Source organism: Pleurodeles waltl, chromosome 10 (assembly GCF_031143425.1).
Source record: "Pleurodeles waltl isolate 20211129_DDA chromosome 10, aPleWal1.hap1.20221129, whole genome shotgun sequence".
Lineage (NCBI taxonomy): Eukaryota > Metazoa > Chordata > Amphibia > Caudata > Salamandridae > Pleurodeles > Pleurodeles waltl.
Genome location: NC_090449.1, coordinates 679,509,048 through 679,534,708, shown reverse-complemented (window position 1 = coordinate 679,534,708; position 25,661 = coordinate 679,509,048).

Below are 25,661 nucleotides of genomic sequence, written 5' to 3'. Positions count from 1 at the left end.
CAATACTGCAGAAGATGGCGGTCACGGCTGCCACGTACATGACCGTCACCGCTGGCGGACATCGCTGTTGGCCAACTCTGCCAAAGGCAGCAATGTTTTCCAATGGCAAGTTACACTGCGGTTGTGACCGCCTACCGCCATGACGACTTCCGCCGGGGGACTTAAGTCATTTCCACCTGTCCAGTACAGTAGGTGGGGCACCTGCCATTTTAAGCATATTTTATGTATGGTGCTGTTTCCAAATCTGCGTCATATACTTTACCCCTATTTGTGCTGTACATCTATACGTACTGCCCTCATGTTTGGGTGACATACTGTGCATATGTGCAATGTAAGCTGTGTTGTGTGAGGACATATGGTGATAGCTCTGTACAGCTACTCAGATGTTACTATTTGTCAGAATAAAACGAATAAGTCCAACAATATGTGCGATATATGAATAAGTGCTAAGTCTTTCACACATTTACAGTTACAGCAGTTAAAAGAGTTATATCCCATTATTATGTTTGACAGTGTGCAACAAGAAGGGTCACATAGCTATGTGCTGTACTGTATATGTCAGATGTAGTAGCCGTCTTCGACAGCTGTTAGGTGTGAAGAATGTAAATAGCTGTAATAGATGTGTGCATTCTGCATTTCTCATACTATGTTTACTTTTTTCACATAGTTATCTTGCCATGAGGAGAGTAAGACAACCACCAGTGTATCGTCCACTGGTAGACCTCCACATCATGGAGGAAAGGCATGTGATTTAAACATATTGTCTGAATCGTAAGACCATCATGGGTCTATGTGATCAGTTGGAGCCAGATCTGATGCCTGCCATTCGCAATCCCTATAGCATACCTCCCATCTTCAAGTTTTGACAGTGCTACACTTCTTGGCCACAGGGTCCTTCCAGAATACAGCGGCTCCTACAGTAGGGATGTGTCAGCCCATGTTCAGTCTGGTTTTGAAGGATGAACTGTGTGCATTGTTGAAACACCTGGCCAGCTACATCAGGTTTCCCCACTGAGTGGATTTCGCCTATGTTAAGGCAGACTTTTATGAGTTGGGACACATTCCACATGTGGTAGGAGCCATTGATGGCACCCATGTAGCCTTGGTCCCTCCCAGTGCAATGAACAAACTACCACTCAGTCAACGTTCAGGTGGTGTGTTTTGCAGACCAGTGCATCTCACAAGTCACAGCCAGGTATCCTGTATCTGTGCATGATTCCTTCATCATGAGAAACAGCAGAGACATGCTGCTAATGACACAACTCTACAAGAGAAGGCCTAGCTGGTTGGTAAATTACCATGGCACTGTGTCATTGCGATTTATGTCTCCTGCCATCACAATATAGCATGTCAGACATACATGTTTGTGTTCTTTTCACAATGTGTTCACGGGTGACTCTTGCTATCCAAACCTTCCTTGGCTGTTGACACCAGTGACGTACCCAACCTCGCCAGGGGAAGTCAGCTACCTGAAGGCACACGGGAGGACAAGGCTTGAAGTTGAGCTTACTTTTGGGCTCTTGAAGGCAAGGTTTAGGTGCCTGGACCTGTCTGGAGGCGCCCTCTCCTACTCTTCCAACAAGGTATGTCAGATAATAGTTGCCTGCTGCATGTTCCACAATCTAGCCCTGAGACATCGGATACCATTGATAGCAGATGAGGGGGAGGCAGCTGAAGCTGTGGCTGGTAATGCTGATATGCCAAGTGATGAAGAGCAAGAGGAAGATGGAGCTGGTAACTCTAGGGCCGATCTCATCAATCAGTACTTCAACTCACACACAGGTATTATGAATTAGACCTATTGTCCAGCTGTTAATGTGCAACCAGATATAGATTTGTGGCATCACACCTCCTTACTTGCTTCTTCTGGGGGGGTGTAATTAGCTCCAATGCCTATGAGTGAGTTGTGAATGCAGACTTAAAGTTTGTATTGTGTACAGGACAGATTGTTTTGCATTTGCATATCTTGTTGTACCAGATGCTACGTTACACTTCTGGTACTGAATTCACAGATCTGAGGTATGTTATGTGCAATGTCCTATCTTCTTTCCCTTTCACTCACAGTTTTCCCTAGATCCTGGTTGGCTATGCAACCTTGGCTTGAGGAATACTGTATCAAAACCAGCTGGGAATTGCTGACATACATGAGAGGTGTACATGACAGATACCTGGTAATATAAGTGTAGTATAAGTGGGGTGTAAGGTTAATGGTTTAACCGTCATAAGACTGGGGTGGTAAATGGTTTCTCCTCTTCTTTCACCTGTGGGGTAGAGGAAGATGTGAAACGGTGTATCATGTCTGGAGGAGTGTCTGGTACATGTGGTAAGGTTGGATCATAGCCTCTCACTTCACTATAGGTGGAGCAAATAGTGATCACCATTTTACCTAGTTTTAATTTTGTTCTGACTTTGCAGTCCAAGGTGCATGTCACTGTAGACTGATATAGGAGAGTGACAAACCTGCAGGTATGGGAACAATGTTAGTGTATGCTTTCAGCACTGGGTTCATCTATTCTGATTTTTGCATGTTTCATGGGAAATGTGAATTATAAACTATGGTATGGGTATGTGAAGAGCCTATACCAGGTGATACAGAGGACCTATCAGTTTGGCCCTGCTATGTAGTTAAATTACCATGAGCCTGACTTCTGTATCCTGTGTCTATGCATTTTATGACACCATTGCATACATCCTGATGGTACTCTCTGTCATGCTGTAGGTGTTGATTGCAATACTGTCTATACAATTCTATTGACCTGGATTTCGACCTATTTAATATCTGTCCTGTAACATTTCTGTTGTAAAGAGTCTTCTGCTGAAGGTGTCTTCATTTGATATCCATTACAATGTCTGTTCAAAACAAGGGGGTGGGGGGTTACCACAAACAAATAGGCATGCATTACAGTACCTGTGTTTAAGTGTATTTTATTGTGCATATAAAGAGTAAACTGCAACAATAATCCTGATAAATATGTACATAACAGTGATGGGTGAAGTTATGGTGGATGTTTTCATCAGGGTAGGTGCTACACCAGTTGGTAACACAAGTCCAGTGTCCTTGTACCATGTGAAAATTGAGTTTCTATCAGAACAGTCAACATGGTGTATCTGTGGCACACAAGGGGGACTAATCAGGAGAGGTTCACTTCCTGACAGTGGGTTTGGTCTTGGCATCTGTTCCTGCTGGATGGCTGGGTGGACGTCCATGATTGTGATGATTTGGCTCATCCTGTCCTGGGAACTTTGGTATGCTCCCAAGACTTGGGAGATGGTTTCCTGGTCAGTGGTGTCCCTTTGAGACCTCATCCTCTGGCCCACAGCATCCCTCTCATGCACCCTACCCCCACTTTCCTGTGCCCCTGGCACAATGTGCCCACTCCCAGTGGTGGCATGTCCATCATTGTCTAGGGTCACAACAGGAGATACAGGTACCTGTACTGGGGAGTAGAAGATGGAACACACTGCCCTTGTGACACAGGTTTGGGGGCAAATGGTTGCTTATGATGTTGATGCAACAGGGTTGGTAGGAGTTGCTGTGGGCAGGGTGAGGCTGGGGGTCATTGTCTGACCAGGTGTCCCAGATGGGCCAAGTTGTTCGTCAATGTCCAGACATCCAAAGCTGTTGTCCTCACTGGGGCCTTCATCCTGAGGGGCACTGACAGTCTCAGGTATCCTCTCCATGTTGGCAATGGCAAGGTTACCTGTGGAGGGAGTGAGACACAGAATTCAGTATATGTTGTGTTTAGTTGCAATTGTGTGAGATGCAGATATTGGCCTAACGTGATTTCCTGCAATGACATTGACAGCTACTGCACAGCATACCTTCGTTTTACATACAACTCTGTGACTAGATGTCCATGCTCCATGTTTGGAGTTGTTATACTAGGATAGTACAGATTACACTGCAGATGGGATCTGTTTATTTGAGTATTGACACGACTGTTCACCTATGTTATCTAGTGAATAGTCAGGCTTTTTCGTAGCACACATCAAAGCTGCACAATACACAAAGGTGTCCTAGTGGGAAAACAGTATGTATTTATGCTAGTGAAATTGTCCTGTATGTAGATGTTGTGCATGTCCATCTTCCTTTCCAAACCAGGTCAGTCTATTATTGGTTTTGGATATTATATCTGCGAGTAGGAATGGTCACTCAGCTGTAGCTGTGTTTTGCTTTGGTTGCTATTATGAGTGTGCCATTGCATTTCTATCATACACATGTACTGGTCCTCACTAGAACAACCTAGATGGCATAGTTAGTAATTGAGTTGTACAGGCATTACATGTGATGTGTTGTGCACATTCCAGGTTTTCACAATGATGGGTTAGTACATTCTGGGAGTCGTAGTGATATGATTAGCCTGTAGTTCAGGTGCTATTTCCAAGGGCTGTGAGGGCAGTTGGGCTCGGTGGAGAGGTGGCATGCCAGAGAGGGGTATTAGGTGATTTGGTGAGAGGTGTAGTGGCTTAAATAGTTAAATCGGGTGGGATTGGGTGATTTGGAAGCATGCAGGACAAGACCACTGTGTGATATAAACTTACCAGACTCCAGTCCCCCCAGTATGCCTGTGAGGCCCTCTGGGTGCAGGTTGTTAAAGACCTTTTCCTCCCATGATGTAAGGGTAGGGGGAGGAGGTGGGGGCCCACCGCCAGTCTCCTGTATGGCTAGCTGGTGCCTCGGTTCCATGGAACGCACCTTCGCCTGTAGGTCGTTCCACCTCTTCCTGATATCCTCCCTTGTGGAAAGATGACTGCCTACAGAATTGACCCTGTCGACTAACCTTTGCCACAACTCGATTTTCCTGGCATAGATGTTTGTTGGACCTGTGCTCTGAACAGTTGTGGTTCTACCCTTACAATTTTTATCCACCATGACCCTCAACTCATCATCAGTGAAACATGGGTGTTTTTGTGGGACATGGTTGTGGTTGTGTAGACAGTGTGTAGGGGTGTTGTGAATTTAAGGGTGCAGTGTTGGGTAATTGGTGTGGTGTGAGTGCTGCGATGTGAGTTGGAGACGGTTGAAGCAGATTATGTTTGCTAGTGATGTGTGTATTGTGATTGTTGTGCTGATGTTAGATGTGTGCTGAGTGAAATGTGTATGTGTGGCTATGGTATACAAGAGTTAAATCCTATTATTTTGGCTTCTCAGTGTATGTGTATGGCATTCAGGATGCAAAGGATTGTCTGTTGTATATGAGTAGGTGTGTCTGGTGTATTGATGTGTGTCAGGTGTGGGGTATTCAAACTATCCAATGTGGTGATGTGTTCTGACAGAAGTGAGTAGTGGCCGCCGCGTTTTGGACTGCCAATGGTTTTCTGCCATGGAAGAACCGCTGTGGTGATTTGTGGATTGTTATTTGGTAGGTGGAATTGTGATGGGCTGGCGGTGCGGGTGGTCGGACCGACTCTTTTCTGTCCTCCATTGTCCTAGCGGTTCAGAATTTTGGCTGTTTTTTTGGCAGACTTCACAAAGTGACGTAATATGGCAGTCGGATTACTGCCAACATGGCAGTCTTTTGGCAGCTGCCACTGCAGCGGTCTTGACAAAAGACCGGCAAACTCGTAATGAGGCCCTATGTGTTGTTGTTAAATTATCAGGGATATTTATGCCTTAGATTGTTTTAGGAGCAACAGGAGTTTCAGTTGTAGCTTTTCTGATTTGTGCTATCAGTTGTTTTAAGTTTGGGATACCTGGGATGTATAGCCAGGAACTTTTGGTGAGATATTTTTAAAATAGTTCCTGTAAGTTCTAGGGAACTAGTGCTTGCTTTTCTAAGGTCTTGTACTCATTTCTAAATTCCATTTGGTGGGTGATTGGGCAATCTAATGTTCACAACTACATTAGTCCCCCCATAACAAGTATTCATATAATACTTTGTACATTGCCAATGTATTTTTTCTGTGCTTGTGGTCACTTGACTGTAAGTATAGCCTAGTTAAGAACGTAACAGGATTTGTTTTTAGATGCAATGTACGTGGCTACATTTCAGCATTATGGGTCTGATTATGAGTTTGGCAGTCCAAGGGCTGCCATGTTGGTGGTGGCAGTCCAACTGCCAGCGTCTGGCAGAGCAGACCGCTGAATTATGAGTTAGGTGGGCGAGAAAATAGAAGACCGCCAGTGGTCCGCTGCCACTGCTAGGCAGCACAGACCGCTGCGGTCCCCTGGAAACACAAACCGGCCGGCAGAAACCAGGTTTCTGCTGAACCTATTAGGAAGTTGTACACCACTAATGTGACCATGGCAGTCCATCCACCACGTAGCAGAAGGCGGAATCGAACAGTATAAAGGGAGACACTCACAAGCAGACAGTCATACATGTCTGGAGCCACCCTGGAGTCATTCCTAAAGGTCATGCCACTGCTGCTGATCACCGGAAGACAACTGATTCAATGCCGACTGGACGACAGCAAGTGTAAGTACAAACACCTACCTATATTATTGATATTTAAAAAGCTTGTATCGCTAGCAAACACATCATGGGGGTGGGGGTGAACGGGCATTTGCTACACCTAACATTCAACACACACTCACATACTGCAACATGGACCAACACATTTACAACATGCACACTTCAGCCAGCACACACACACTGAATGGCAATACTATACATTATTCACGTCTACACAGCACAGGCTCATTGACACAGACGACTACACAACATTTACACATACAGAAACAACAAAACAACTACTGCACATATATAAATGCATTCCACACACTCACACCCAACTCTGGCCAAGGACTGGCCACACATACAACACTACCATCAAACAGCCCTGTTATAGACACACACATCATACACACACATAGCACAACGGAAGCACAATGCCATGCACAATACTCACAGACACAAATAGATGAAATACACAAAGCGCACCACCATAACAATACCTGCATAGCTGGAATGGGAGTATCAGGACCATACATGGAAGGAGGCTGCACTGGGACACATATCAAGTGGAACAGGGCCACAAACAACATGCACACAGGAACTGGCCCCAATTGGATCTCAGGGACAAGCAATACCAATATCATTTGTCATGCACAGTCACACAATAGGGAAGGGCAAGGCAACAAAGCACACACAACTTAGTCTTGATGGGACATAACCCTACACCAACACCAACAGGGTATGGGTGTATCTCAGCCACTAGTGGGTGCAGTGCCACCAAACTTGGCACAGTTGGGGCACTTCCGGGTGGTCGTCGGTGTGTCCATTGGGTCCAGCTATGACTTCCGGTCGTGGAGATGTCGGTGATTCAGTGAAGTGACCCCCACTGGTTTGTTGGTCCTTTGCAGGTTTCTTGATTTTCTTGAATGGTGCCTCCACTCATGAGGGAGATTTAGGCTATTTGCAAAGCCTGGAGGTCCTCTGTGGCTTTTGAGGTCAGTCCAGTGGTCAGCTCCTCAGCAGTCACGATTGTTGGGACTCTAGTACAGCAAGCAGGGGTCTTGGAGCCTCTTCTGGTGCAGCAGGTCCTCGGTTCTCGTCCTGGTGGGTTCTTTGGTGCTGTCTTCTTTCTTCCTGTTCAATCTAAGTTCCTGGCCTGGGGGAGCCCACTAAATACTGAATTTAGTGGGCGTTTTAGGGGGAACCTGGTAGTGTCCAATGGGACACTTACCCTTGGGTGGATACCCAACTACAGTGACCACTTCTGGTGGGAAAGGTCACTTCCCTAAACCTGATTGGCTAGTTTCCTCCATTCCAAGATGGAGAAAAATTAGATAGAGGGTTCACTTCGCATGCAAGCCGTTAGGGGTGGTGCATGCTCAGTGAGGCCACGCCGCCTACCCTTTGTCTGGTTTCCTGCCTTGGCTCCCGCCCAAAGTGGGGGTTTGCAAGGGGGAAGCCCTCTTCTGCTAGCAGCAAGCCTGGGGGCTCGAGTTTCAGGGGCTGTAGCCCTTTGAAGCTCACCGCCAGGGTGTTGCACATTCCTGAGGGAGGGGGAGTTAGCTCCTCCCCCCAGGAAGAGCATTGTCCTACAAACCAGAGAGCCATGGCTCTCCCCCAGGTTTGTATATTGGCTGTCTGGAGTGGCAGGCTGGATGGAACCAGTCAATAACTTTGTCAGTTAGGGTTAGCTTTTGCAGGGGCATCTCTAAGGTGGCCCCTGGGTAGATTTAGGGTTAAATCCAACACTGGTACGAGTTTGGGTTTATTATTTTGAGTTGTTTGATACGAAACAACCCACGGCACAGAGTAGCCATCATGTAGCTGGGAAACTCGTGTTTTACCAGTGTCCAGTACATGTATGTAAAATGGCTGCTCTGTTCACTCGCTATGTCTTGGGTTTGTCAAGGACATAGTGCGGGCATATTGCTCGTGCAGCTATGCCTTCACACATAATATGGTGCACCCTGCCTCAGGGCTGGAAGGCCTGCCATAGGGGTGACTTACCCATAATATATGCAGTGTAGGCTGGAAAGGGCACACAGAGAGTGTGCCATGTCAAGTTTGTCTTTTTAGGTTTGCCCCAGTACACTCAGCTTGCAATGGCAGTGCTGGGTGCATCTGGGTGCAGGGCACTTGGGGGTGGCACAATCAGTGCTGCTGCCCCCAGGGGTCTACTCTTAATATCCCTTGTCCTGGGTACTGGGTTCCCATTTACTAGGGACTTATAGGGTAATTTAAGAGGGTATCCAATTGTGCCAAGCATCACAACAGATTTAGGGAAAGAGCTCTGGCCCAGGGAACCTGTTTAGCAGGGGCCCTGGGCACTACCAACTTCTAGAACACATCAACATCCGCAAAAGAGTGGGAACTAATAATGCAAAAAGAGGCCTCCTCTCACAATACGGGGGCAAACAGGGGTAAGGTCAAGCTCACAAAGGAAAACTATCTTAGACATACGGGGACGGTCATCAGAAGGGGTTAGGATTTGGTGGTTGAGGGAGTGGTTGTCTGACATGTAGGTGTGCCTGTTTGTGGGAGGTGTGCTTGTGTGTGGTGGGTGTCTGTTGGGTGGGTGAGTGAGAGTGTTTGTGTTTAGGGCTGGGAGGGTGGCAGTGCAGGGGGATGCCTTGGTGTGTTTGTGGGTGGGTGTCTGTTGGGGTGGTGACTGCAAGTATGGTGGATGTGCTACATGTAGGTGTGTCTGTGGTTGTGATGTTTGCCGGTGTGATGACTGGTGTGAATTTCTGAGGGTCTGCTGGGGTGGTGTATGCGGGTAGGATGGGTGTGGTGGCTGTATCAGTGACTGTTGATGTCGTGTCTGTAGGTGTGCCAGATGTTGTGTGTGTGTGGTGCTAGGGGTGGAGGGGTGTCAGGGCAAATCATGACTGTTGCTGTGTCTGCAGGTGGATGTTGTCTGTGTGTGTGCCGGTGTGTCTTGTGGTGCTTGTGTTTGTGTGCGCTACCCTTGTCTGTTGAGTTGGATGCATGCAAGTCTGTCTGTATGCTTTGGGGGGTCGGGGAAGGGGGGATTTGGACTGGGGAGAGGAAGGTGGAGGGGGCAGAAGGCAAAGGTTGATTGACTGCCGTCAGTGTGGAGACCAGAGTCTGAAAAGATCTATGTAGGCCGGCCATTGCACCATGAATGCCCCCCAGGAATGCAATTCTCTGCTGGACTTGGGTTGCCGGTCCCTGGATGGCATTCACAATGGCGGACTGACCCACAGAGATCAACCTCAGAAGGTCAATAGCCTCCTCATTGAGGGCAGCATGGGTAACAGGGTCCAGGGCAGAGGTGCCTGTGGCAAAGTAAAAGCCCAACCTCTTGGGTGAGCAGGCACAGCCAACTGGGTGGGGTACAACGGGGGCAGCAGTGATAGAGCAGGGGGTGGCAGACAAATATGGTACTGGGGTGGTCCCTGATGGGTCTGCCTCCACTAGGGAGTGGCCACTGGAGGAGGAATCCAAGAATGTAGATGTAAATCCTATCTCCCCGTGGCACTCCCCTCGCCCTCTGGGCCACTGGGTCCCTCTATGTCAGTGGTGTCTTGCCCCACTGTCCCATGGCCAGATGCTTCCCCACTCGGCTTGGCCTTGTCTCCATCACCTGCTGGTGCTGATGCTGCCAAAAGGAAGTGAAGTAGGGTCATAACATGGACATGACAACTCTCCATTCACAACTTTGAGAGACACAACATACTATCATGTCAAGTGGCCCCCACATGAAGTGCCAGCAAAGTGGCACCATCATGTGTCACTACAAAACCATGCATGCCATCTGGAATTACAAAGGTAACACAAGAGCAAATCTTGGTCTCAGACAACTAAAGTAACATGGATGAAGTCTAGCTACCACACTAACCATACCACAACTAGGTGACCACTCCACCCAAAAACTGTGCAACCTAGGGCACACCCCAGTGAACCAGTATCCTACCGATTACACAGACGCAAGCCTATGCACACATCCAACTTGCATTGATGTAAAGTATCAACAATACCAGATGTTGCTAAGGAAATGCAGACAGCACGGGTAGAATCATGCCATACCTGGATTAGGAGACATGGAAACATCCATGTCATTGTAGACACATCCCAACAATGTACAGTCCCACAAGTGACACCTGCCCAAAATTAGTCCAGGAGGTAGTAGTGAGGAATCTCAGGTGTGCCCCACATGTGGTGTTGCAAGGAACAACAATGAAGTCAGGTCCTAAACATCATGGAGAGATGTCTCCAGAATACACACAAGAATGGTCCTGTAAGGCCCAGGATAGCCCCTAACAACATCTCACACCGATATCCATGTCTACTTCTGAGTGTGTTTATAGTAGACAACTGTATAGTGCACGAAAAAGGGACACAGACCTTGCAACCACTCACTGAAGGACACCAAATTGTTGTACAATGAGAAGCTACATCCCTACCCACATATTACATATGGCAAGTATGGCATCTATCTTTGTATGAATCCCTGAGCCCAAACACATGTGATGCAAACATCACTGAGAGTCAATCCCAAAGGTCAGGGCACAATTCTCAATCAATACACAGGTGCTGTGCACCTACAACCAACATTCCACATCAAGGGTACACATGATCATTAAGTGGATCCACACCCTGGCCCTACCTGTCATGTTCATCATGGCTACTGCAGTTAAACATGACTAATGATATACTATAAGGCATGAATGTATCTGTCTGACAACATATGATGGTGACACAGTCCTGTATGGGGCACCACAGTAAATGGACAACCATTGCAGATGTCCCTTTGATGACAACAGGGCCCTGTGGACATATATGTTTGAGATTCCAGACCTTATCCCATCTGCATGGATAGCACATGCCTAGATTTAATGCATAGTTATGTATCCTAGTGGGAATGGAGCACATACAGGTACTTAGGCAACTGGAATGACTGATGACACTTCACCCATAACAATGCACATTCCCCACTTACCAAGGGAAAGTGGTATGTTACAGCTGCTATGATTTTGCCATGTAAGTCATGTCACATGTATGATGGACACCCATGCATTACAGACTACTTTGAGGCACCAGCACCCAACATAAAATGGAGAAAAGTTGCCCATGGATTGCAGGTGTCAACCTACACATATCCCCTGACAAGTGGCGAGGACAGTGAGCCACATTCTACCTCCCTTTGGACTGTAACTTTTGGGAGGAGTGAGCTATTGGTGGAAACTAACACCCACCAGAGTAGGTAAAGCAGAACATCTGTACACTAAACACAGTCATACCAGCTTTGAAATTGGACTGAGGGTTCCCAACAGTTAAGTCCTAGGTCCCAGCTCCAAAAGGATGAGTACACCAGATGGGAACACACAGCACGTCTACAACAATTTGATCTGGATGATCTGTGATACATGACCCATCCCACATTGTCTGGGGGAGCAGTCTGTCCCTCACTCAATCATCTGGCAAAGCGTCAGACATTAATTGTGCCTTGTACTCACCCCCTTGTGGCTGCTGTGCTGCCCTGAAACGCCCATCCAACTCCGGGTTGGCCACCACCAAAAAGCGGGCCATTAGGTGGGTCGTAGTCTGATGGCACCTCGTCCTCGTTGGGAGGACAGCCCCAGCTCGGCCTCTGCGGCCTTCCGGGCCCAGCGTCTCAGGACCTCCCTCCTCTTCCGACAGTGGGCACTCTGCTGGCTGTGTGCCCCCAGGGTTCAGACCTTCTTGGCGATGGCTCGCCAGATCCCCTTCTTCTGATTGGCGTTGACCTGCATTGATGAAAATGACAAGACAGCATATTATGTCCACAAGACCCATACAAAATGGCTGAGTCACATACATGTCAGTGTACCAAGCTATTAACATCCTGCCTTGATCATCCTGTCCACCTGTGGCACATAGCAGTCATTGGACACATGGACATGACTACAAACACTCCCCAATAGGGTGCCCTACACCCCCAGAAGCTCAAGCCCTGCACTGCCTAAATAGGGCAACTGTGACTTTTGTGGGACATGAGCTAGCCACATGACATTGACCAGGAACACAATGGAACACATCACACAAAGTGGCAAGTGACATGTAAACCACCAAGGAAAGAACGTACATAAACATCCACTACGTATGAATGTCACCTGCTGCATACAGTCCCTATAGGTCACAGCCAGCCTAAAGATTGACCCATTGCGTGGATCACAATGAAGGGAGTGACATGTAGAGCACACAAAGAGTCAAGCCTGTCCATGTGTGGACATGTGCAGATAAAGATGCAGACACCTGCTACTTCAGGGGGTGGGGGATCTGTGTGTCACATCAAAATTACAGTACACACTTCCACACATGTGTGTTCACTTAAACCTAGAGTACCTTAAGCGAAACCTGGCCATACATTGTACATGTCCCGCTTTATGCCCAAACCAGAGTCAGATATCATGGCACATCAGTTAACAGCACACTGCTTTGCAGATGTGCAATGTACAAAATGCAAGGAGCATGCACAGGACACATCAGAGCTGGATGAAAGAGACAACAGGGCTGTGGGATCAAGGGACCTTTCGAGGCTACGTGACACACACTGTCAGAGTGGAAAAGAGCACATCAGTCACAGATCATCAGACTGCCCCCAATGCAATTCTCATAGTAATCAGTGGACAGTGGCTCAGGAAGCTGCATATTGGCAGTGAGGCATGGCTTGGCAACATCACATGCTGTGCAAGGGTGCAGGGTGTGGGTACAGTGTCACACTTGCATTGCAAAAGGGAATCAATACCATACCAGATATCAACTTTTTCTGTGAGTAACGATAGACAGGCGGTCATTGGAAGCTGAGCAGACTGACCTACACAAAACACCATATCCAACAAATCACATGCATCACAATACATCATGTAGCCTATATACAATTGCCATTGGGTGTCTGTTCATAGCTATGGGGCATTATGGGTCATTACCTGGCTGCAGAAGGACAGTCCAACAAGGCTCACTGTGCAAACAAAGAAAAAGCTCAATAGCGATCAACCAACACATACAACATGCATTCACACCTCCTGCTGTCATGCAATCACATGTGATCACACATGAAAAACATTCTATGGCAAGGTTTGCCTGGGGATGGCTGTCATGACACCTCACATACTCATGTGCATCCAACTCAGTGGAACACCCAGTGCACCCTCACCACATTGTCTCAGGACTCCAAATCTGTCACAGGACATGAATACATACCCATTGACTCAACCATTATTGCACACCGTCATCCAATACAGGCCTTTGAGGACACAACATGACAAACTGGGCCTAAGCCTAGGCTGACTAAAGCTTAGCTAAGTAGAGATACAGAGAAAATTGTGCACATGGGGCACTTACCTGCTCCTCTGGTGCACCATAGAGCTGTCCATACTGGGGTAGGACCTCATATACCAGATTCCCTAGTTCTTCTGGTGAGAAGGCAGGCACCCTATCACCTGTTGGACGAGGCATGATAGCTCCCAGAGGTGGGACACAGGGGGTCATTCTGACCTCGGCGGTAAAAGGCTCTTACCGCCGGTCAGAAGTCTGCCATTCTACCGCCGCGGCCGCGGCAAACCGCCATGGTCATTCTGACCCACAACTTCCAAACCGCCAAAAACCCGACATCCACGGAAGGCCGCCTCATCAGCGGTCAGCGATAAACTGGGGAAGACCAAACCTCCACCGTCACGCCAACACGAACACGCCCATGCCATTACGACCCACGAATCCACGCGGCGGTCTTTCAACCGCGGTATTCCATTGGCGGTACACACCGCCGCGGTCAAAATACACACACCTTTACAAAACACAGCCACATTGGACAATTCGAAATACACACACCTGATACACATACACACACCACACCCACACATCCAATCAACTATAAAACACACACCCACATCACCCACAAACCCCACTACTAGAAATTCGGAGAGAAGGCGAGAGAGAGAGAGAGAGAGAGAGAGAGCACAGCTAACGCAAACCCCAACACACAGAGGAACACAACATCATCACCCACACCACATCCACGCACAAAACACCACACACCACCACACACACCACACTCATCACCACAAACACCACCCCACACCACCCCATGGCACCCCAAAGACACCCCAGGTTCTCGGACCAAGAACTCAGGGTAATGGTGGAGGAAATAATCAGGGTAGAGCCCCAGCTATTCGGCACACAGGTGCAGCACACCACAATAGCCAGGAAGGCTGAGCTATGGCAAAGGATCGTCAACAGGGTCAACGCTGTGGGACAGCATCCCAGAAACCGGGAAGACATCCGAAAGCCCTGGAACGACCTACGGGGGAAGGTGCGGACAATGGTGTCAAGACACAACATCGCTGTGCAGAAGACTGGCGGCGGACCCCCACCCACTCCACCCGAATTCACATCATGGGAGCAAGAGGTCTTGAACATCCTGCATCCTGCAGGCCTCGCTGGAGTAGGCGGAGGAATGGACTCTGGTAAGTCTAATCCCAAATACTTCACCCCCCCCAACCACCAGCATGCCAACCCGCACCCCCACCCTCACCCCCAACCCCCCAGCACACTTCCACCCTGCCAATGTCTCACCAGCACAACCCACCCAACACAACACCAATCCTTGAATGCCAACACAAACCATGGGCACCCATCACCCAAGCATGACCACTGCACATACCCAACCCCCCCCAAACCACCCTCACAACTCCTCCCACAAGGGAATGCCAGCACTGGGGGACAAGGGCAATCACAAATCGCACGCCATGGCACACACAGAAGCAATAACCATACTCTTTTACCCCTGCAGGGCCCGAACGCCAACACACCGGCCAGGAGGGTCCAGATTTGTCCATCCCGCCCCCAGAACAGGCCCCCAGTGATGACAGCAGCTCTGTCGACCTGGAACCTGATGACCAGCTAGGACCATCGGGGACCTCTGGACAGTCGGTTCCCCACACACAGACACAGGCCGCAGCAGACCCAACCCCCTCTGGGAATACCAGCACAGCTCCCACCCAGCGGGCCCATGCCACTGTCTCCAGGACGGGTCAATCAGCGGTGTGTCCGCCACTACAGGGCACCCAGGCTGACCCACCACCCCAACAACAACAGGGACCTGGGGGCAGTGGTAGTGGGCACACCGTCCAGGGGACAGAGGCCCGGGGAAACAGGGCAACTGGGATGGCTGCTGTGCCAGAGGGGGTTGACCGGCCCAGGGAACCCACTCTCCAAGAGGCCCTCACCACCATCATGGGAGCATACCACCGCTCCCAGGAGACGATGGCGACGGTACTGGCCAGGTTCCAGGAGATCCAGGCACAGCAGGAGGAACGGTACATGGGGTTCAGAGACGAACTCCGGCACATCGGGACCGCAATGGGGACCATTGTCCTGGCCCTCAACCAGATAGTCACCACATTGCGGGACCATGTGGCACCCCAAAGGGCCCCTGTCACCAGCCCGGACGACGAACAGCCTACCACCTCCGCCGGCGCAAGTGGACAGGAGGCCCCCACACCCCGACAGGCCACCAGAACCCCACCTCCTGCTGAAGATCAACCACCCCGCAAGCGGAACCTGAGATCACACAAGAAGACAGAGTAGGATGCCAAGACCCCCTCCAGCCTAAGATACCCCCTGATGTCATCCCACTGTCCCACATTGGCACCCTGTCCAACCTTGAACTGCCCCTGCTCCATCCTTCCACAGGCATATGAACATTGCACCTGTGCTACTGAGAACTGGACTCTGCCATGAACATTACTCCACCCCCACCCATCACCGTTTTACTATCACGGACCTATACGCAGCACTTAAAATAAATCACCAATTGCACTTCAAATGTCAGGAGTCTGCTTGTATTCTTTACAAATGTATTACACATAACGGTGCAATAATGTTCTTTTACATTGTGATGACAACATACCAGTGTCAAGAAGCATTAGTCCATGGGCAAACAAAGCAGAAGTCACGCTGTGGGTCATACAGCTCTGAAAAGGGAAGGGAAAGTCAAAATTCAGTGAAAAGGAACTGGGGGGAAACACAGAAAGTAGAGATGCAGGAGGCCAGAAGTAAATGTAAAATGGCGTGGATGATTCTTACCTGGGTGCTACTGAAAATACTGTTGTATAACTGTGTCCCTGTTGTCCGTGTCGTTCCCGTCGTCTTCCTCCTCTTCACTCTCCAAAGGCTCCACAGCTGCTACAACACCACCATCTGGACCATCCTCCTGCAGGAAAGGCACCTGGCGTCGCAAAGCCAGGTTGTGAAGCATACAGCAGGCCACGATGATATGACACACCTTCTTTGGTGAGTACATGAGGGATCCCCCTGTCATATGCAGGCACCTAAACCTGGCCTTCAGGACCCCGAAGGTCCTTTCTCTGATCCTCCTAGTTCGCCCATGGGCCTCATTGTACCGTTCCTCTGCCCTGGTCCGGGGATTCCTCACTGGGGTCAATAGCCAAGGCAGGTTGGGGTAACCAGAGTCACCTATTAGCCACACACGGTGTCTCTGTAGCTGTTCCATCACATAAGGGATGCTGCTATTTCGCATGACATACGCGTCATGCACTGACCCAGGGAACTTGGCATTTACATGGGAGATGTACTGGTCAGCCAAACAGACCACCTGGACATTCATCGAATGGTAACTTTTTCGATTTCTGTACACCTGCTCATTGTCTTTTGGGGGTACTAAAGCCACATGGGTCCCATCAATGGCACCAATGATGTTGGGGATATGTCCAAGGGCATAGAAATCACCCTTCACAGTGGCCAAATCACCCTCCTCAGGGAAAACAATGTATCTCCGCATGTATTTCATCAGGGCAGACAACACTCTGGACAAAACCTTAGAAAACATAGGCTGAGACATCCCTGATGACATGGCCACTGTTGTCTGAAAAGACCCACTTGCCAAAAAATGGAGTACTGACAGAACCTGCACCAGAGGGGGAATCCCTGTGGGTTGGCGGATGGGGGACATCAGGTCTGGCTCCAGCTGGGCACACAGTTCATGTATAGTGGCTCGGTCAAGTCGGTATTGAAGTATAATATGTCGTTCTTCCATTGTCGACAGGTCCACCAGTGGTCAGTACACGGGAGGATTCATCCTTCTCCTCGCAAGTCCCAGCGGACGGTGCCTAGGAAGGACAACATGGAGCACAGAGTCAAGCAACCCTCAGGTTCGTTCCCACAGCTTGCACATTACACGATTCGCTATGCATTGAATGGCTTGTATGAGTGGCAATGCAAGGCCTAGGCCTGTGTGACTCAGTAGAAATCAGGCCATGTGGGCCCTTGAAATGGCGGCTGCCTGACCTGTGAAGTGTGACAGTGGGATGTGAGGTCACTGCGCTGGCGTGGCTCACCGTGGCGGTAGGCGGTCGAAGACCGCGGCGCAAAGCAGCATTGGTTAACATTGAACCCTATGGGTCTCAGGAGCCAATGACGATGTGCGCCGGCGGTCGCAGTACGCACCGCCGCGGTACGCACCGCCGCGGGCGTGACCGCCATTTTCTATCTGCTTAATCACTCGAGACCTGATCATCCACAGGAGAGGACCTATACTGCAAGTGCTGCTGTGACCTCGGTCTGGAAGAGACAATGGCTGCTGCGACTGGGGAAAGGGCCCCTGCCTTCACTTCAGAAGAGTTGGAGAAACTTGTGGATGGGGTCCTACCCCAGTATGCGCTACTCTACGGTCCTCCAGACCAACAGGTAAGTACACTGGGTGCACGTTGAATGGGCTATGCCTGGGTCGTGTATGGTGGATGTAAGATGGTGGGGTGGGGAGCGAATGAGGAGTGCAAGGCACGACAGATGAGAGCATGTGCCACATGGCAGGGTTGGGGAGGGGGGGGCAATCACATGTAACATGCAGAAATGTTTTGAAATTTTCTTTCCCACCCTGTACAGTACATGTCAAATAGGTCAGCGCCCATCAGAAAGTCGACATTTGGCGTGCCATCGCCAAGGAAGTCCGGGCCCTGGGGGTCCACACAAGACGGGGCACCCACTGCCGAAAGAGGTGGGAGGACATCCGCCGCGGGACCAGGAAGACCGCTGAGTCACTGCTGGGGATGGCCTCCCAACGTAGGAGGGGTGCCAGTCGTACCTTGACCCCCCTGATGTCCCGGATCCTGGCGGTGGCCTACCCCGAATTGGATGGGCGTGTGAGGACATCACAGCAGACACAAGGGGGTGAGTACCAGCACATACTGCTATCTTTACGCGCAGTGGAGGTGCCTGGGTGGGGGAGGAGGGCTGTGGGTGACATTAGGCCAGGGCGCTTTCTGTAGTGTAGTCCCCTCCTTTAGGCATGGCCCTGTGCCCCCGCCCCCCACCTCTGTAGGGTGCCAAGTACAGCAATCCATGGTCCTGCATCACCCATGTGCGCATATGTTGTCCATAGACCTGTTGGCCGTCACAGAAGGGTCCAGCAACTGCACGGTCGGAGGGCGACTAAGCAGGGAGTCCCGGCCAGGTCTGGCTCCCTGGGATGACTGGACAAGCACCGCTGAAGAGGGCCCCGCCGTGCAGAAAGACACCGCTGAAGAGGGCCCCGCCGTGCAGAAAGACACCGCTGAAGAGGGCCCGCCGTGCAGAGAGGCACCGCTGAAGAGGGCCCCGCCGTGCAGAGAGGCACCGCTGAAGAGGGCCCCGCCGTGCAGAAAGACACCGCTGAAGAGGGCCCCGCCGTGCAGAGAGGCACCGCTCCGCTGGGCCCCGCCGTCTCAGGCACCGCTCCGCTGGGCCCCGCCGTCTCAGGCACCGCTCCGCTGGGCCCTTCCTGTCAAGCACCGCTCTGCTGGGCCCCGCCGTCTCAAGCACCGCTCCGCTGGGCCCTTCCTGTCAAGCACCGCTCCGCTGGGCCCTTCCTGTCAAATACCGCTCCGCTGGGCCCCGCCGTCTCAAGCACCGCTCCGCTGGGCCCTTCCTGTCAAGCACCGCTCCGCTGGGCCCTTCCTGTCAAGCACCGCTCCGCTGGGCCCCGACGTCTCAAGCACTGCTCCGCTGGGCCCTTCCTGTCAAGCACCGCTCCGCTGGGCCCTTCCTGTCAAGCACCGCTCCGCTGGGCCCCGCCGTCTCAAGCACCGCTCCGCTGGGCCCTTCCTGTCAAGCACCGCTCCGCTGGGCCCCGCCGTCTCAAGCACCGCTCCGCTGGGCCCTTCCTGTCAAGCACCGCTCCGCTGGGCCCCGTTGTCTCAAGCACCGCTCCGCTGGGCCCTTCCTGTCAAGCACCGCTCCACTGGGCCCGCCGTCTCAAGCACCGCTCCGCTGGGCCCTTCCTGTCAAGCACCGCTCCGCTGGGCCCTGCCGTCTCAAGCACCGCTCCGCTGGGCCCTTCCTGTCAAGCACCGCTCCGCTGGGCCCCGCCATCTCAAGCACCGCTCCGCTGGGCCCCGCCGTCTCAAGCACCGCTCCGCTGGGCCCTTCCTGTCAAGCACCGCTCCGCTGGGTCCTTCCTGTCAAGCACCGCTCCGCTGGGCCCCGCCTTCTCAAGCACCGCTCCGCTGGGCCCTTCCTGTCAAGCACCGCTCCGCTGGGCCCCGCCGTCTCAAGCACCGCTCCGCTGGGCCCTTCCTGTCAAGCACCGCTCCGCTGGGCCCTTCCTGTCAAGCACCGCTCCGCTGGGCCCCGCCGTCTCAAGCACCGCTCCGCTGGGCCCGCCGTCTCAAGCACCGCTCCGCTGGGCCCTTCCTGTCAAGCACCGCTCCGCTGGGCCCCGCCTTCTCAAGCACCGCTCCGCTGGGCCCTTCCTGTCAAGCACCGCTCCGCTGGGCCCCGCCGTCTCAAGCACCGCTCCGCTGGGCCCTTCCTGTCAAGCACTGCTCCGCTGGGCCCTTCCTGTCAAGCACTGCTCCGCTGGGCCCTTCCTGTCAAGCACCGCTCCGCTGGGCCCCGCCGTCTCAAGCACCGCTCCGCTGGGCCCTTCCTGTCAAGCACCGCTCTGCTGGGCCCCGCCGTCTCAAGCACCGCTCCGCTGGGCCCTTCCTGTCAAGCACCGCTCCGCTGGGCCCTGCCGTCTCAAGCACCGCTCCGCTGGGCCCTTCCTGTCAAGCACCGCTCCGCTGGGCCCTTCCTGTCAAGCACCGCTCCGCTGGGCCCCGCCGTCTCAAGCACCGCTCCGCTGGGCCCCGCCGTCTCAAGCACCGCTCCGCTGGGCCCTTCCTGTCAAGCACCGCTCCGCTGGGCCCCGCCGTCTCAAGCACCGCTCCGCTGGGCCCCGCCGTCTCAAGCACCGCTCCGCTGGGCCCTTCCTGTCAAGCACCGCTCCGCTGGGCCCTTCCTGTCAAGCACCGCTCCGCTGGGCCCCGCCGTCTCAAGCACCGCTCCGCTGGGCCCCGCCGTCTCAAGCACCGCTGGCCCATTGGCAGTCCCGGTTCTGTGTCGGGCAGGCCTTCACGCCGCACTCTGCCCACCATGGCTCCTCCATGACCAGTGGTCTCTGTAATCCACCTGATGGACTGTGGCTTTGCACTCCCCAGGATGTAACAGTGGGCAACCCACCCACTGTAGAGACTTGTGAGACTGTGGCTTTGCACTCCCCAGGATGGCACGGTGGGCAACCCACCCACTGTAGAGACTTGTGAGACTGTGGCTTTGCACTCCCCAGGATGGCACAGTGGGCATGGTGGACCCTTCGTGGATCTGGCGTCGTGGACTCATGTGGCTGAGGTGCCCCCCCTTCCCTTCCCCCTGAGGTGCCTGTAGTTTGTCATCTGATGCCCCAGCAGTGTTCTCTCCAACGGACTCAGGTCTCCTGTGTGGGCTTTGCCCATGTGTTGATCCACTTTGGCCCACGGACAGTGGAAATTTAGGTGACTGTGCAGGACTTATTGCCTATGTTTATCGGTTTCGTTATTTTCTTACTTGTTTTTTTACTATTCATATTGCTATTTTACCATGACTTCAAAGAACCTCTTATATACATAAATGTTGTTTCTCACTTTAATTATGTCTTTGCATTATTCCGGGGGGTTTGGGTGGTGTCACTGTGACTTGGTGCTCTGCATTGGTGTGTAGATAGTTGGGGGGGGGGTCGCATATGTGTGTGCCCGTAAGCTTTCCTCCTCCCCCCTCCCCTGTGTCGTAGGTGCAGTACTCACTGTTGTCGTCTGCGCCGGCGTTCGTACTCGTGGTAGATGAGCAGGTAGACAATAGCCGGTAGGATGTGTAATTCGGGCTCCATGCTGTCCTCCTTCCTCGTAGAGTGTGTATAGGTGAGCGTTTTCCCGTTCGTAGTCTGTTTCCGCCGTGTTTTTATCGGCGGGGCTCCCGCCCCGGAAAAGGTGGCGGATTGGTGGGTCGTGATAGGGTGGGCGGTACATTGTCTGCCGCCTGGCTGTTGGCGGTGACCGCCGAGCTGTTTGTCTGTCCCGCCGTGGCGGGCGGAGTGTTAAAGTGGCGGCCTGTGTTGGCGGTTCCCGCCAGGGTCAGAATACCTTTTTTTTGACCGCCTGCCTGTTGGCGGGTTGGCTGCCGCTTTATCACCGGCCGCCAGGGTCAGAATGACCCCCACAGTGTTGTGTAGCCATTTTATGTATAGCTCCATGCACATTAGTTTAAGATACTAGGCCGCTGTGCACTTTGCCCTAGATATATTTTATTCGGCTTCGCACTGTTATTTTACAATAACCAGTTTTTACGGTCTTGTTTGAATTTTTTCTATCACACTGTTTAGCTTAGTTCAGCACTGTGTTCTCAAATAATGCATTCTTGATTGCCCTGTGCTTCAGTCAAGGCTACAGTCTGGTACATTGCCAGTAAACGTGGTAGAAGTTTAGTCTCCAGCATTCGTAGAAAATACACATCCTTACGTAGGGACATTTTCTTAGAACATCTGCGTGTTAGTTATAAAAACACTTTCTATTCCTAGTACACGTCAAGAGGGAGATTCCAGCCAGGGAACCACAACTGTATGCTGAATGCCTCGTTCCAGATGCTGACGCAGATTACAGGCTTTTGCTCAGGTATGAGGGTTGATGTCCTCCCGGGGGAACCTGAAAGGCAGGCTTAGAGCTTAACATGCTGTGCTCTAAATATAACTTAGGGAGAGAGAATAATTTAGCGGCACTATGATAGCCTAATTCTTGTGTTTCACTCCCATTGTTACTATTTTAATCTTACTGTGTTGTGTAGTTCTGGTTATTGCAGCTCACGCTTTGGTATTCCTATTTCAGCTGGCGGTTGTTCAAGCTTGAACTTTAAAAGGAAAAAAACCCATCATGGTGCGCCTTCTCTGAACTCTTAGTGCTTTATGATGGCGAATCCCCAGGTTGTACAAATAGCTGTTAACATGAGACAACCTCTCACAGCACACTTACTAGCAAATGGCCTCACAGCCCATGGAGGTCCAGTCACGTTTGTGGTGGACGCCCACGCAGCTTATAGAACAGAGCTTTTTTACTCTTGGGTCACATTTCCAGCAGTTGATGGAAACTCAAATACATTTCACACATATACAGTTGCAAACGCGCCTGGACAATACAGGGCGTACGCATATTTAGAGATACCTCTATCTTATCAAGAACATAATAATTGGCTTGATGGCGCCCTACCCCATACAATATTACCAGTAAGGTTCTGTCCACTAAGTAATGACGGTCCTACCTGGCCTTCATTGGCCACATACACACCACATCCTGCGGTTGCGAATTTAGCAGTACCTGAGGTTTGACGCTTATACAGTTGATAGCAATATACAGACGATTAGTGCAATTTGTGAATCCAGCACGTGCTGCTCCAGCACAACCACATGCAGTAACACCAGGTATAAATCCGGTGACTGTACATTCAATTATGGATAAGGTCCCGGCCAAACGAGAGGAGACTCCATTCTGGCTAGCACAAAAAATGAATACGCTGGAAGCAGTATTTCCCCATACGGGACCTCAGGATAAACATAGAATATTGACTATGTGCTTGCCCTTTGGGATGGTCCCTACAGTTGAACACTGTAATACATGGGGCACGGTATTTGCCGAGCTCTATACCACGGCACACGGTACACCGACACTTGTAAACCTACCGAAGTGCTCAAACAAATTCAAGATGAAAACGGGGCTGCCCCGGCCCTAGATTTGGGGATGCAACTGATGGGCAACTTTGCCACAGTATCTTCAATCATTTTAAGTAATCTTAAAGGGAAAGCTGTTGCACTCGCAGTGCGCATGCGGCTTTGTGACGTTCCGCAACAAGATCAGGAACGAGAACTGCCTACAATATTAGCGGAAACATATTCAAGTATCGGTCGAGATAGCCTTGGGGCTAGACCACAAAAACCTCAATTTCAGGGTAAAATTAATAAAGATAATACTAAACAACAACCTGAGGGTAATAAAAAACGCTGGGATAAAAAGCAACAAACACCTACAAAAGAAAGGGGAGAATCTCCGCGTACAGAAACCCCACAGAATAGTTATAATCTCAGGAATAGAGATAATATAAAAACACCTGATAGATATCAATATAATGATAGAGCCAATCTCGTTCCTTTCAGGACTCATCGGAAAAAAGAATTGAGAGAGGTGGGCGATCAGAGCGGAGAACAGAGTACGTGAAACCAAGACAGGAATCACAACGCTCTTTGGAGGTTTCTGTGAAAAATGAAGAGAAACCAGTACAACACAAACAACAATTTAAAAAGAAAAAGGTGGCAGCAGTCTCAGTTCGACATGCCACACAGGAAGAGGGTCCTCTTGAAGAACAAGAATTGGGCTCTAGCACTGCTAGACAGCGCGGCAGAGGTCACAATAGTTCGCCGGAATCTTCTAGAGCATCTGGAGGTGAAAGCAACTGATGACTTTATACAAGTAGAAACTGCAGACATGCGTGTCTCCGAGCCTGATAGGGTGTACAAAGTAACACTACAATTAGAAGGAGACATTGAACGCACGATACACGCAATCTTTTGGGACCGTGTAGTCAAAGTATATGATATCTTGTTGGCTGAACAAGATCGGCAGCCTGATTTTGTCCGCACCTGCCCATATGGAGAAGATGTCATTAAACCTTCTTTCTCACCCCTTGTTCCGGAGGAACTCGCTGAGTCCTATTCTATAGAATGGGCTCTTGCACAAGTACCCGCATTATACAGAAATCATGTAGGGTGGGATAGGGATTCCCCCTACCATGTCATTCCCATTAAAAGTGAACCTCAACCACAACCGCAGTATCCCATAAAACATGAAGCAAGGGCACCGGTGAGAGAGATACTTACACATTTAGAATACCAGGGTTTGATTGAACCCTGTGTCTCACTGATGATTAACCCTTTATTCCCTGTAGCTAAAACGGACAATTCATACAGAATAGTCTTAGACTACAGTCATCTGAATGGACATACACGTACATATGCTATACAAAACTCACATAGCACTGCACTAATGAGCAAAATAGTGTGGAAACAATACAAAACAACTTTAGACATCTTAAATGGGATCTTCTGCCAGAATATAGCGCCTGAAAGCAGGGACTTAACAAGCTTTAGTGTATTAGGCTCTCAGAAAAAATTCTGTCGTTTGCCTCAGGGGTATAAGAACAGCCCAGGACTGTTTGCGGCTTGTGTGACTGCTATTTTACATGAGATAGACCCTGAAGCATTGTCATATGTGGACGATATATATCTCACGGATGACGAGTTACTACAACATTTAAGACGGGTAGCCGCATTGTTGTAGGGTTTGCCGACCTTGGCTACAAATGTAACTTTAAAAAATCAAAAATTGCCTTCCTCAGCGTCATGTTCCTGGGATACGAGCTGTCAAATGAAGGGAAGAGCCTAGCGCCCACAATTTTTAGATAAATCTGCACAATTACAACCACCGAATACGACTAAAAAAACTTCAATCATTGTTGGGTTTTCTAAATTTTGGCAGAACATACATTCCTGATTATGCAACACGCATAAAACCTTTATATGACTTAATTTGTCCCGATTTTTCAAGTAAATTCTGGACAGTTGAACATACACGCACTCTTTGAGAATTGCAGACAGACATGCTAGCAGCAAAACATTTACACACAAGGGACAACAAAACACATTTGGTCATCAGGGTAATAGCTGGGGCCATCGGTTTCACCTATGTAACATTTAATGAAGGTGAGACAGTCCCGACTGCATACAAATCACATTTGTATTCAGCTGCTGAACAACGCTTTCACCTACAGAGAAAATTCTAACTGCTGTACAGATGGCTGTTATTAAAGAAAGACCTCTTGCCCAAGGGAAACGCATCATTGCTGTTTCTCCAATTCCAGCCCTAGACG